Raw genomic sequence first — 13,570 nt, 5'->3', positions numbered from 1 at the left:
AAAAAAAAAACCCTTAAGTTTACCCTTTTTTTGCGTTTTTACCCTTAAGTTTAAATTTTTTTACACTTTTACCCTAAGTATTTTTTTTTCATAATATACGTATTCATGCAGAAAAATCGTATTTATATACGAAAAAATGATTAATTAAATATTGAATTTATATTTTTTTTAATGTTATATATATATATATATATATATATATATATATATATATATATGTTTGTTTGTGTGTGTGTGTGTTTGCAAGGTTATACCATTTAACAAGATAAATAATATTCTTAGAATTATGAATACGTGTTTTATAGATACAGTTTTTAGAAGTATAAATACAAATTTTTACATTTTTATATATTAATATGTATCTATACTTCTAAAAATATATTTATACTTAAAAAAAACATATATCAAAATACATATTTACACTTCTAAAAATATATGTATATACTTATATAAACATGTTTATGATTCAACAAGTTTTTTTATTGATATGTATATTTTTAAATACATAAAAATATGTACCTGTAGTTCTAAAAACATATTAATTTGTGTTTTTTTTTACATCTTAAATGGTTTATCCAAGAAAAAAACTCATACACACACACACACACATATATATATATATATATATATATATATATATATATATATATATGAAGAAATAACATTAAAAAATTGTAAATACAATATTTAATTAAATTTTTTTCGTATATAAATATTATTTTTCTGCATGAATACATATAATATGAAAAAGAAAATACAAAAGGTAAAATTGTAAAAAAAAATATAAACTTAAGGGTAAAAACGTAAAAAAACTATAAACTTAAGGTTTTTTTTTTGCGAAGTTAATATAATGGTAACCTGTTATCACCGGTAAAAGGGTAAAACCGAACATTTTTTGGAAAATGTTAGGATAAAAACGGACATAAATTCAACTTTGGGCAAAATCGACAAAACCTTGAAAACTTGAGGGTTTTTATGACATTAGCTCCAAAACATTATTATATAGCCAAGCATAGTCACACCTCGTGACTTATTCACATATTTTCACATAATATAATGTGACATCCCCCATTTTTCAGAACCAATTAAAATTTTTTCTTGATGCTTTAAAATAATAAGTTGTTTTGTTGTGGAAAATCTCAGTTTAATAAAAAAAATTTATTGAGATAACAAATATTGTTTCAAAATATTACAATACCAAGGATTTCATAATTAAATATCCAACATAGGTTACAACATAAATATTTAAAGGTCCTAAATACTATAATAGGCTCATTTATTAGATTTGAACAGCCTTAGTTCCGCTACATGTGATGCATACAATTTGAGTGGGTCGGGTTTGGGGTACCTGGTGAGATACATATGGTTTTCAAGCCCATAGTAATTTAATGATATTAAATTATATTAACAATCCTGCAAAACAAATATTTACAAACAATATAAATATATAAATCCAACGTAAATATACATAAGACATTCTACCCGGACATACCCAACCCATTCGATTCTCACAAATCCTAGTTTAACGATTATTTGGAAGAATCACCTAACCTGATAAATCGTTTGAGAAATTGTTTCACTACACAACTAGGGGAGTCCTTCGTCGGTATAAGTCTTTTTAAGGCAACCAATGTTCAGAGTATTTGATAAATATGGTATCTCATTTCATCTACGTCTGTGGTTTATAACGTACACTAACAACGTAACTCAAAAGATTGTCTAGAATACTCTAGTGGTGTCATCTCACTCTGGAAGATGCTTCAAACATACCCTCTGGCTGTCTGATCTAAACCTGTCATGTAACGCCCCGTTTATTGAAATAAATTAATAAATATAAGTCCCAGACTAATTTGTGAAGAATTTAGAAGTTGGAGGTTAAAAGTGTAAAATCCGGATTAGTTTTGTAAGTATTTATGAAGGCAAGGAGTAAATGGTAATTTATGGGACTTCATTTGAAGAGATTATGGAAGATAGGGGGCTGTTTGGTAATTTTCGTACCTAAAATGTAAAGGATTTAATGTTGAGGGTTCATTTGGTAATAATGGGATTGAATTTGAAAGAAAAGGGAAGGGGGAGGGACTGATATTGTTGTTATGGCATAATGTTTTGAGGGATCGGGTATATAGCTTAATGTAACCCTAACCCTAGGAATGAGAGGTGCAGCCGTCACCTTACCATCCAGCCCCCCCCCCCTCTCCTCCGATCTCCGGTGCCATTTCCCTTTGTTGTTCAAGTTGCAACCATCTCCGATGAGGTCGCCAATCGCCGGAGACCGCCAACAACCACCAGCCATCACCTTCTTCGTTGCTGTTCCGATCGGACGAAGCCACCCTCGCCATTGAGAGCCACCTCAACGCTGCTGCCGGCCGGAGATGGCATGGGCAGTCGAGAGAGTCACCGAGACCCACGAAGGAGGCTGTGAACGACTATGTTGGAGCATGATCGGCGGGACCTCCACTCTTCTCCTTATTTTTTCCTTCGTTCGCTGCCATGAAGGGGGTCTCACCCACCACCGCCATCACCGCCGATGACATTGCTGCTGCTGTTTCCGTTGAAGTCAGTTCGTTCCCGGTCATGGGTTGTATCCTCGTGTGTTGTGACGCTGCTTTGTGGAGAACCAACAAGAGAACCGCCACCACCTCACGGTGGTGGCTGTCACCGCAAGAAGTCACCGCCACCGTACGCCGCCAGGAGGGTGGTTGGTTTCCTTTTTTCCGAGCAAAGAAGTGAAGACGTGCGTGTTTCAGTTAGTGTGTATGGGTGTGTATAGTTGGAGTTCCCGGAAACGGCATCACCTCCACCATAGGGTGGTGGCTGCTGCCAAGCGCCACCGCCGGCCACCATGGTGTGACTGTGTGTGTGTGTGTGTGTGTTAGTTAGTGTGTGTTAGTGAGTGTGTGTGTGTGTGTTATTTTGGATAAAACCTTGTAACTGTAATTAGTATTGGATAATAAAAATAAAAATAACCACCACCGTAAGGTGGTGGCCGCCGCCATGAGCCGTCATTGGCCACCACTGCCCGAGGTGGTAGTGGGTGGTGCCCCACTAGCAAAACCCTAATGGACCTAGCAAAACCCTAATGGGCTTAAGGATTAGTTTTGGGCCTATTGGGCCATGTTTGAGTGAAAACCCTAATTGTGAGTAGTTGGGCCTTGGACTTATTGGACCCACTTTTGGGCTATTGAGATTGGATTGTGTATTAAGCCCAATTTCTCCATATCATTTATCTAGTAGAGTAAAGGACTTAATGGATTAAGTCCTTAATGGGTTAAGTAAGAAACACTTAACCCTAATAATCATTTTATGTGAAACCCTAATTTCACTTGGGCTTTGTGTTGGGCCATCCAAGAACAAGCAAATGGACTAGAGTAATTAGTTGGGCTTTAGGATAAGGCCCATATGAAGGATTGGGCCCAATTTGGAAAATTGGGCCATAGTTGGGGCCCAGATGGTTGTATTGATATTGGGCCCCTAGAATGAGACATGTTGGACTGGACTGATCAATTGGGCCTTAAGGGAAGTCCATGTAGAGGTTTGGGCCCAATTTGGAAAATTGGGCCATATGTTGGGCTTTGATCCCTAGTTGACTTTGGGCCTATGGATTGGGCCTTGGGCTTGGGTAAGCCAAGCTAGGGGTAATATAGTAATTATCCAAAGTATGCATTATAGTTATGTGTTAGACCCCAATTAGTAATTGGGTGTTATTTTGGTGTTGACTGTTCGGGAATCTGTCATCCAACAGCTGGGGTTGAGTCTGCGGGACTTCAGCAGTGTGGGATTGTGTCTACGGGACTTCAGCAGTGTGAGTTTTCCTTCCAGTAGGAACGGGTCTACGGCCACAATGACGGCCCGTTTAGTCAGCAGTAGTTCCGGACTTCGGTCCGATGCAGTAGTTCAGTGTGCTTGATGTCTTTGTGATTCAAGCATGTCTTTGTGTTATGTGTTTCGGACTTCGGTCCGATGCAGTATGCAATATATGTGTTTATGCTAGTAGTTATGATTATGCTATGCTATGTTCAGTCAGTTCCGGACTTCGGTCCGATGCAGAGGGCAAGGCCCTGGTTAGTTCCGGACTTCGGTCCGATGCAGTTTCCGGACTTCGGTCCGATGCAGAGGGCAAGGCCCTAGTTAGTTCCGGACTTCGGTCCGATGCAGTTTCCGGACTTCGGTCCGATGCAGAGGGCAAGGCCCTGGTTAGTTCCAGATTTCGGTCCGATGCAGTTTCCGGACTTCGGTCCGATGCAGTGGGCAAGACCCAGTAGTTGCTTTATATGTTATTGTTTGGTATGTGGTAGTTTGGGGGAGCTCACTAAGCTTCGTGCTTACGGTTTTCAGTTTGGTTTCAGGTACTCAGTTTTCAAAAGAGGAGCTCGGGAAGATTGCAGTGCACACACCATTTGTTCAGCCTGGGATGTTTATACTCTGATATATTTGACAGTTGTTATGATATTTTGAGATACATTGTTTATGATTCTTATATGACATTTGATGAATATGGTTTTATTACTGATTTAAAACGAAATTTTCAGACTGTATTTTTGGGATGTTACATGTTAATACTTACTATCCAAAGAAAGAGGAGGACTACTACACTCCGCTTTAAGGCTCACACACATTACCCGACTATGAGACTATTCAAAATTTTAACTTACTTGGATCTAATATCCTTTATAAGTCTTAACTTAATTTTTAACAAGACTATAATAAAAGAAAATTGAGTTTAAATAAGTTTCCTGATTTTACAATACTATTATAAATTAGTAAATAAAATCAGTGCAAAAATACATATATTAAACAGTTAACATATAAACAATTCTTCAACGATAAATACTTGCAATAATTAATTTTATTATAATTATGCATTTGAAAGTAACTATGCACTCACCTGATTAAAGGTGAAAGACTTTAAGTTAAATCTGCGCTCCATATATGATTCGCCTTTTTCTTTTAAAAATAACCTAGATAAAATATTGCTACGTTTAGCTATCGTTTATATTGTTCGCAGTTATAATTGATGTTTCTTAGATTTATCAATAATCCCAAACGAAGTAACAACTTATAGCTAATAAGAAACAACCAGGTAAGATCGTATTAGAGGTAGGATCATTTAGTATATGTTTTGAAGTGCTAGACCTCCATCGTTATTAACGACTCTACCACTTCTTGTGATCGTCATTTCGTTCTATACTCGTAGATATGAGTAGTTTAGAATGATAGCAGTTTACATACAAAACACATATATATTTTGCACACAATAGCAATTAAGGCATCTTCCTATAATATGCTAATGTTTGTGTCTAGATTGTAGCAACTTAGGTATCTATCCTAAAGTATGCTATCAGACACCTCGCCATTTATGCTTAGCTTCTAAGTTTAAGTCTAGAATTTATCAAAAATTCCTAGTCCGCTTAAACTAATGCTCTAATACCAACTGTGACATCCCCCATTTTTCAGTACCAATTAAAACTTTTTCTTTTATGCTTTAAAATAATAAGTTGTTTTGTTGCGGAAAATCCCAGCTTAATAAAACATTTTTATTGAGATAAAAAAATATTGTTTCAAAATATTACAATACCAAGGATGTCATAAATAAATATCCAACATATCTTACAACATAAATATTTAAAGGTCCTGAATACTATAACATGCTCACTTGGCATCCTATCGTAGATTTCAACAACCTTAGTTTCGCTACCTGTGATGCATACAATGTGAGTAGGTCAGGTTTGGAAAACCTGGTAAGATACATAGGATTTTCAAGCCCACAATAATTTAATGATATTAAATCATATTGAAAAACCTGCAAAACTAACATTTCCAAACAATATAGAAATATAAATCCAACGTAAATATCTATAATACATTCTACCCACATACCCAGCCCATTCGATTCTCACAAATCCTAGTTCAACGATTATCTAGAAGAATAACCTAACCTGAAAAATCTTTTAAGCAATTGTTTGACTACACAGCTAAGAGAGTCATTGACCAGTGTAAGTCTTTTTAAGGCAACCAATGTCCAAAGTATTTGATAAATATGGTATCTCATTTCATCTACGTCTGTGGTTTATAACGTCACACTACCAACGTAATTCAAAAGATTGTCTAGAATAATCAAGTGTTGTCATCTCACTCTGGAAGATGCTCCATACATACGCTTCGTCTGTATGATCTGGACCTGCCAATATTGACTATCCAAAGAAAGCGGATGACTACTACACTTTGCGTTAAGACTCACACACATAACCGGACTATGATACTATTTGGATTTTTAACTTACTTCGATCTAATATCCTTTATAAGTCTTACCTTAATTTTTAACAAGACTATAATAAAAGAAAATTGACTTTAAATAAGTTTCCTGATTTTACAATACTGTTATAACTTAGTAAAAAAAAATCAGTGCAAAAATACATATATTAAACAGTTAACATATAAACAATTCTTCAACGATAAATACTTGCAATAAAATGTTCGAGAAATGTAACACACTCGAGGTCATACTAACAAAATCATGTTTGGTGAATGTGATATGAAATACCCCTTGAAAGTTTTTTTGAGTAATTTGCTTAAGGATTCACACTTTACAATTTCTTTCGCATCGCTTACTACTTTCTTCAATTCACAAATATCTTCACCAATCCTAATTGTTTCTCGCATTCGATTTAACAAGGTATGCTTAAATGAGAACAACCTATAAAAGGCGAAAATGTTATTTATCGTGTTCCTCATTTAATCTAACTTGGGTTTGTTGATATGGTTGGCATAATTTTTCTTCTTATTTAATTGCTTCATAATTTTCATAATGGTTTAATTGAAATCATTTTCAGAGCTTTAGGATATGTTCGACAAAACTAGCTGGTAACGGATAGCGTTTGATTTTGGAGCGTTTTGTTGAAAACTTCTTCATGTAGCTTTTGATTTTGGAACGTTCTGTTTAGGTTAAAAGTTAAACGCTTCTGTCGTCGAACGAACTTTTATTTATTCATTTATTTATTATTATTTTTATACGAATATTTTTTTAAAAGCTAGAAGCCTTAAACTCTACAAGCCGAAGACACCCTTAATGACTTAGACCCGAAAAAAGAACTTTATTGACTAAATCAAGTTAAAAATGAAGTTCGATTGACAACTATATCGTTAACCCTTATTTGTTATATATTATACTTTTTTTTCCTTTTCTTTGGCCTTTTAAATTGTGTTTATTGGTAAAATATTTAAGATGGTAGGACCTTTGATCCATTAGTATCATGGGAAATCGAGTAAACTCACAATTATAAGTGAGTTTTTGTGAGTTTTTTTCTTAAATAACTACGTTTTTCTAGTTTTTGTGAAATGATCATTTATTTTTAATGTCCAATTTAGATATGATCTTCGAATTTTAGATTTCTTTTTTGGGTTTTTTTTTTATTTTCAAATAAATCTTTATACTCATGTCCAAAATATTTATTTCGGAGTGTTTAATGTCAACGTTTTTCAATCAAATATTCGATTTTATGTCTTAATATCGTATACAGTTCACATTTACTTTGTTTAACTTATTGTTAGAATTTAAATAAAAATAATTTTTTTTCTCGAAATTTCGGAAATTGTCATTGGATTTTAGCATTCTTTTTTAAATTTTGGAGTTTTTATTTTCGAACTCCGAAATTCCGTTTGGAATCCGGAAGTTGGTCAAGGATTCTAGAATGTCAGCTCGGATGTACTTTTTTTGTCAGGAAAAAATATTTTCCCTCAGTCTCGAATGCTTTTTCCGGATTTGATGGTTATTTTTGCCAAAATCAATAATTTTTAGTTATTCTCTTCGAATACACATTAAATTATTCAAATTTCTCATATATTTATAACTATAAAGGATTGAAGGTTCAAGTTTCATATTATATAAACATATGATTTAAAAATAGGATTGAAAAAGTGTGTTAGCTGTTATAAAAAATACAATAAATTTTAGGCTTCGCAATGAAAAGGATAAAACCAATAATGATACGATATGCTACTTTGTCAAGTACTCCCTCCGTTCCAATATTATAGTCCACAGACAAAAAACACACATATTAAGAAAATGGATAATGACTTAAAAGGGTAATATATTTTTCGATTTGTACACATTTGGTCACTGAGTTTTTTTTTCGTCCACATTTACCCCTTCAACTTGTTAAACTGTATACATTCAGTCCTTATGACCGGCAACTCCAGGTTACCCGGTAAAAATGACTTAATAGGGTAATATATTTCTCACTTTGTACACATTTAGTCCTTAATATTTTTGTACACATTTAGTCCTTTTTTTTTTTTGCAAAATAAGTCTTTTTTTTTTTTACTTATTCAGTACTTATGAATGATTTTTTTAGTTTTTTCTAACGAAATCTTACGTGGGGACATTCATTAATGAGGTGTATGTGGCTTTTGATGCTTATATCCATCGCGATCTCGACTACTTGGTTGCTTAGGTCATGTGTTCTGAACGTCATAACTTCTTCATATGATCTCGGATTTTAACGATCTTTATATTCATTCGTTCGTATTTTAGTCTACGACAACTTTCATTTCCCATTAAAAAATAATATATTTTTACTTACGATTTTTATATCCATACGCGGTGGCGGATTTAGTATGGTCCCGGTGTTGCACCGACAACACCTGTTTTTTCTATTCGCAGTGGAAAATTTTTCGCTTTTTTTTTGACGTTTATACCTATTTTCATGTATCGATAACACCTACTATGTATTATTGCGTCTTCCCCTGTCCATACGTTTTTTATGAATGCATGTATGTATGTTTTTTTTATAAAATCGTTAGTAAAAATATATTACATTTTAACGGGAGTAATCTTAAAGAAAGTTGTAGTAGACTCAAAAAATGAACACATGGATAAAGATCCTTAAAATCTGATATCGTATGAAGAAGTTACGATATTCAAAATACAAGACCTAAGCCAAACCACAAGACTTACGCAGCCAAGCAGTCGAGATCGCATTGGACATAAGCATCAACAACCCCAAGCACTTCATCAATGATTGTCTCACGTAAGATGTCGTGAAAAAAACCTAAAGAAATCATTCATAAGTATTGAATGAGTACAAAAAGGACTTATTTTAAAACAAAAAAAATGTTAAGGACTAAATATGTACAAAAATATTAAGGACTAAATGTGTACAAAATGAAAAATATATTACCCTATCAAGTCATTTTTCCCGGCTAACCTGGAGTAACAGGTCATAAGGACTGAATGTGTACAGTTTAACAAGTTTAAGGGATAAATGTGGACGAAAAAAAAACTCAGTGACCAAATGTGTACAAATCGAATAATATGTTACCCTTTTAAGTCATTATCCCTTAAGAAAAACATTAATTGTCACTAACTTTATTTAATAAAATAACAGTTTTGTCCTTACTTTGTATTTAATGTTCCATTAAATGCTTAGTTGGTTAAATAATAATGAGGGAGTATTTTGGTAAAAATGTTATTTATTTTTAGAAGTAGACTATTCTTTTAGGACAAACCAAAAAGGAAAGATAGACTATAATTTTGGGACAAACCAAAAAGGAAAGATGGACTATAATTTTGAGACGGGAGAGTAATATTTTAGCAAAAGCGTATAAAACTACCAACTATACTTTTCATAATAATAATGCTTTTGTTTACTTAACATGCCCACCAAACAAGTAAACTAGCGCGTAACCCACACCCCAACTTTCGATTAATACTCACGCGCCCCCAAATCGCGTGATCTCAACAAGCTCCCACCGTATCATCTTTTCTTGCCACGGCGGTTTTCCCCACCCCGAAAAACCCAGAGAGAGAAAGCAGAGTGAGCTATATACATCATATACCCTCCATAGTCCATTGTGTGTATATATACACCTCTCTCTGTATATCATATAAACACACACACACACTGGGTGTTTGACTGTGTGTGTTTGACTAATTTTTTCCGTTCTTCTTCATCAACATCTCGCCGGAGATGATTTACTAACGATTCAAGAAAACCAATCTTTAAAGGCATTACTGGAGATGGTTGATTTTCGGTTTTGCCATCGATCGTTGATTGATTCGGTTGTGGTTGTTCTTCTGTTCAATCTGTTTCTATCATTCCCATTCACCTGCCTCGGGATTCGTTCGTTTCCGACGAACGGCGAAATCATCTCCGATGATTTGTACGGGTACATGGAGGCGCCGGAGTATCGCAACGGTGAAGATTGCCGTCCCTACACCATTCACGTCGCTATGACACTCGACTCCGAGTATCTTCGTGGATCAGTCGCCGCCGTACACTCCGTCCTCCGCCACGCTTCCTGCCCGGAAAACGTGTTTTTCCATTTCATCGCCGCCGAGTTCGATCCGGCGAGTCCACGTGTTTTAACCCGACTGGTTAGAAACACGTTCCCGTCGCTCAACTTTAAGGTTTACATTTTCCGGGAAGACTCCGTCATAAATCTGATTTCGTCGTCGATCCGTGTGGCCCTCGAGAACCCGTTGAACTACGCCCGAAACTATTTAGGGGATATACTTGACCCGAATCTAAACCGGGTCATCTACCTCGACACCGACGTCGTTTTAGTCGACGACATCCAGAAGCTATGGAACATTACTCTACGAAGCAACCGAGTCATCGGAGCTCCGGAGTATTGTCACGCAAATTTCACAAACTACTTCACCGACAACTTCTGGTCCGACCCGGTTCTGTCACGCACATTCGGGTCGAAAAAGCCGTGTTACTTCAACACCGGCGTAATGGTGATGGATATGCGAAAATGGCGAAAAGGAAACTATCGCCGCAAAATCAAGAACTGGATGGAAATCCAGAGGAAAAGAAGGATTTATGAGCTGGGTTCGCTGCCGCCGTTTCTGTTAGTGTTCGCTGGAAACATTGAGCCGATTGATCACCGGTGGAATCAACATGGACTCGGAGGGGATAATGTGAAGGGCAGCTGCCGGTCATTACATTCAGGTCCGGTGAGTTTGTTACATTGGAGTGGAAAAGGGAAGCCATGGGTGAGGCACGATGAGAAGAGACCGTGTCCGTTGGATCATTTGTGGAAGCCGTACGATTTGTACAAGCATAATGATGAGCATCATCAATCTCAATCGTTGGATTTTTCAATTAGTAGTAGTTTTCTTGGATATTCGAATTATTTGATTTGATTTTATTGAAAAAAAAGCATTTTTTTAAATTTTTTTAGTGAACATAGTGATTCAGATATTCTGATAGCTGTGTAACAGAAATATATAGAAAATTGTTGGTTTTTATTTTGATTGGTTTGTGAGATTCAATTTAGTGTGGGTTAAGTCCACTAGATTAATATTCATTATATGCAGTTTATGTTTTTATTTTATATAAAAACACATATTAAGTTTTTGTCCATATTTATGAAGACGACTAGACGAGATATTTTAATTAACTTGAACACCAAACTGATGATGAATTGATATAATAATAATTTGGGTTGTACTATAAGTATCCCATTAACCAATTTTATCCCTCCTAACATCAATCAAATCAACTTTTTATTTTTGATTTGACATTATTTTTTACTTTTTTTTTATTTTCTTTTCGTTTTTGATTTTTTTCCTTTTATTTTATATTTTAATAATATTATTATTATTATTAGTATTATTATAAGTTTCAATAATCAGAAAAATTCGGACAACATTTTAAATTTTGGATGACATTTTAAAATTCGGTAAATATTATAAATTCGCGCGACATTATAAAATTCGAACTACTTTTTTGTCCATAACTAAAAAATATAAAAAAATATTTAAAAACCGATTTTATATAGCCATTTGAATTTATAATGTCGTCCGAATATTAAAATTTTGTACGAAATTTATAATAATAATAATAATAATAATAATCAAAATATAATAATAATAATAATAATAATAATAATAATAATAAAACAAAATAGGAAAAAAACAAAAAAAAAACAACAAAAGACAAAAAATCAAATGAAGGTGGGTGGAATTGGAAAATGAAGGGATATTTATAGAAAACCCCTAAAAATAATAATAATGGATGAAATTTAAAGTATGTTGTTATTAAAAAAAAAAAAAAAAACAGAATATATAATTTCATTGAGTGAAAAATATAGATTAGCATGAATACGAATATACAATTTATGAAATTATAAATTTATATATACCACTTTTCCTATTCTAAAGTAAACTTGACTTTTTTTTTTTTTCAAAATCATCTCAATAGGAACACATAGTATTGCTTTTTGTTCATAATAATCTAATAATCTATTCTTGTTGTTATCGAGAGTTAATTTGTTCAAAATAAACATGAGAACGGTGGATAACATAACAAGCAGCGGAAGCAACCTCCATCCATTAGGACTTCATTTGAAGGGATAATGATTAAAACAGTAATCTATTTTTTGATTTATACACATTTAGTCACTGAGTTTTTTTTTTCGTCCACATTTACCCCTTCAACTTGTTAAACTGTACACATTCAATCCTTATGACCGGCTACTCCAAGTTAGCCGTGAAAAATGACTTAATAGGGTAATATATTTTTCAGTTTGTACACATTTAGTCCTTAATATTTTTGTACATATTTAGTCATTAACATTTTTTTGTTTCAAACAAGTCATTTTTTGTACTCATTCAGTACTTATGAATGATTTCTTTAAGTTTTTCTCACTACATCTTACGTGGGATAATCATTGATGAGTTGTTTGGGGTTGTTATGTTTATGTCCAACATGATCTCGACTGCTTGGTTGCGTAAGTCTTGTTGTTTGACTTAGGTCTTGTATTCTGAACGTCGTAACTTCTTCATACGATATCAGATTTTAACGATCTTTATATCCACGTGTTCATTTTTTCATTAAGATTACTCCCGTTAAAATGTAATATATTTTTACTTACGATTTCATAAAAACATACATGCATTCATAAAAAAAACGTATGGACAGGGGCAGACGCAATAATACATAATAGGTGTTGCCGAGATGAAATATGTGTTGCTGATACATGAAAAATAGCTATAAACGAAAAAAAAAATCGAAATTTTTTCCACTGCGGACAGAAAAAACAGGTGTTGCCGGTGGAACACCGGGACCAGGTTAAATCTGCCTCTGCGTATGGATATAAAAATCGTAAGTAAAAATATATTATTTTTTAATGGGAGTAATCTAAATAAAAGTTGTAGTAGACTAAAGTACGAACGCATGGATCATTCACATGGATATAAAGATCGTTAAAATCTGAGATCGTATGAAGAAGTTATGACGTTCAGAACACATTATCTAAGCAACCAAGTAGTCGAGATCGCGATGGACATCAACATCAAAAGGCCCAAACACTTTCTTAATGAATTTCCCACGTAAGATTTCGTGAGAAAAAACTAAAGAAATCATTCATAAATATTTAATGAGTACAAAAACAAAAATAACTTATTTTGCAAAAATATATATATATATTAAGGACTAAATGTGTACAAAAATATTAATGACTAAATGTGTACAAAGTGAGAAATATATTACCCTATTAAGTCATTTTTACCGGCTAACATGGAGTAGCCGGTCATAATGACTGAATGTGTACAGTTTAACAAGTT

The 13,570-nt window shown here is 33.9% G+C and overlaps 1 pseudogene; it reads left to right on the top strand.

Annotated features, from left to right (window-relative positions):
• Positions 1-9,844: 9,844 nt before the first annotated feature.
• On the top strand, positions 9,845-11,332 carry LOC145169378 (putative galacturonosyltransferase-like 9 pseudogene; annotated as a pseudogene).
• The last annotated feature ends 2,238 nt before the right edge of the window (positions 11,333-13,570 follow it).

The sequence above is a fragment of the Lactuca virosa genome, chromosome 4 (genome assembly GCF_052849685.1).
Source record: "Lactuca virosa cultivar CGN04683 chromosome 4, Lactuca_virosa_CGN04683_v6, whole genome shotgun sequence".
Taxonomy (NCBI): Eukaryota; Viridiplantae; Streptophyta; class Magnoliopsida; order Asterales; family Asteraceae; genus Lactuca; species Lactuca virosa.
The sequence above is the reverse complement of the archived record's forward strand: the minus strand, read 5'-3'. Positions and strand labels throughout refer to the sequence as shown.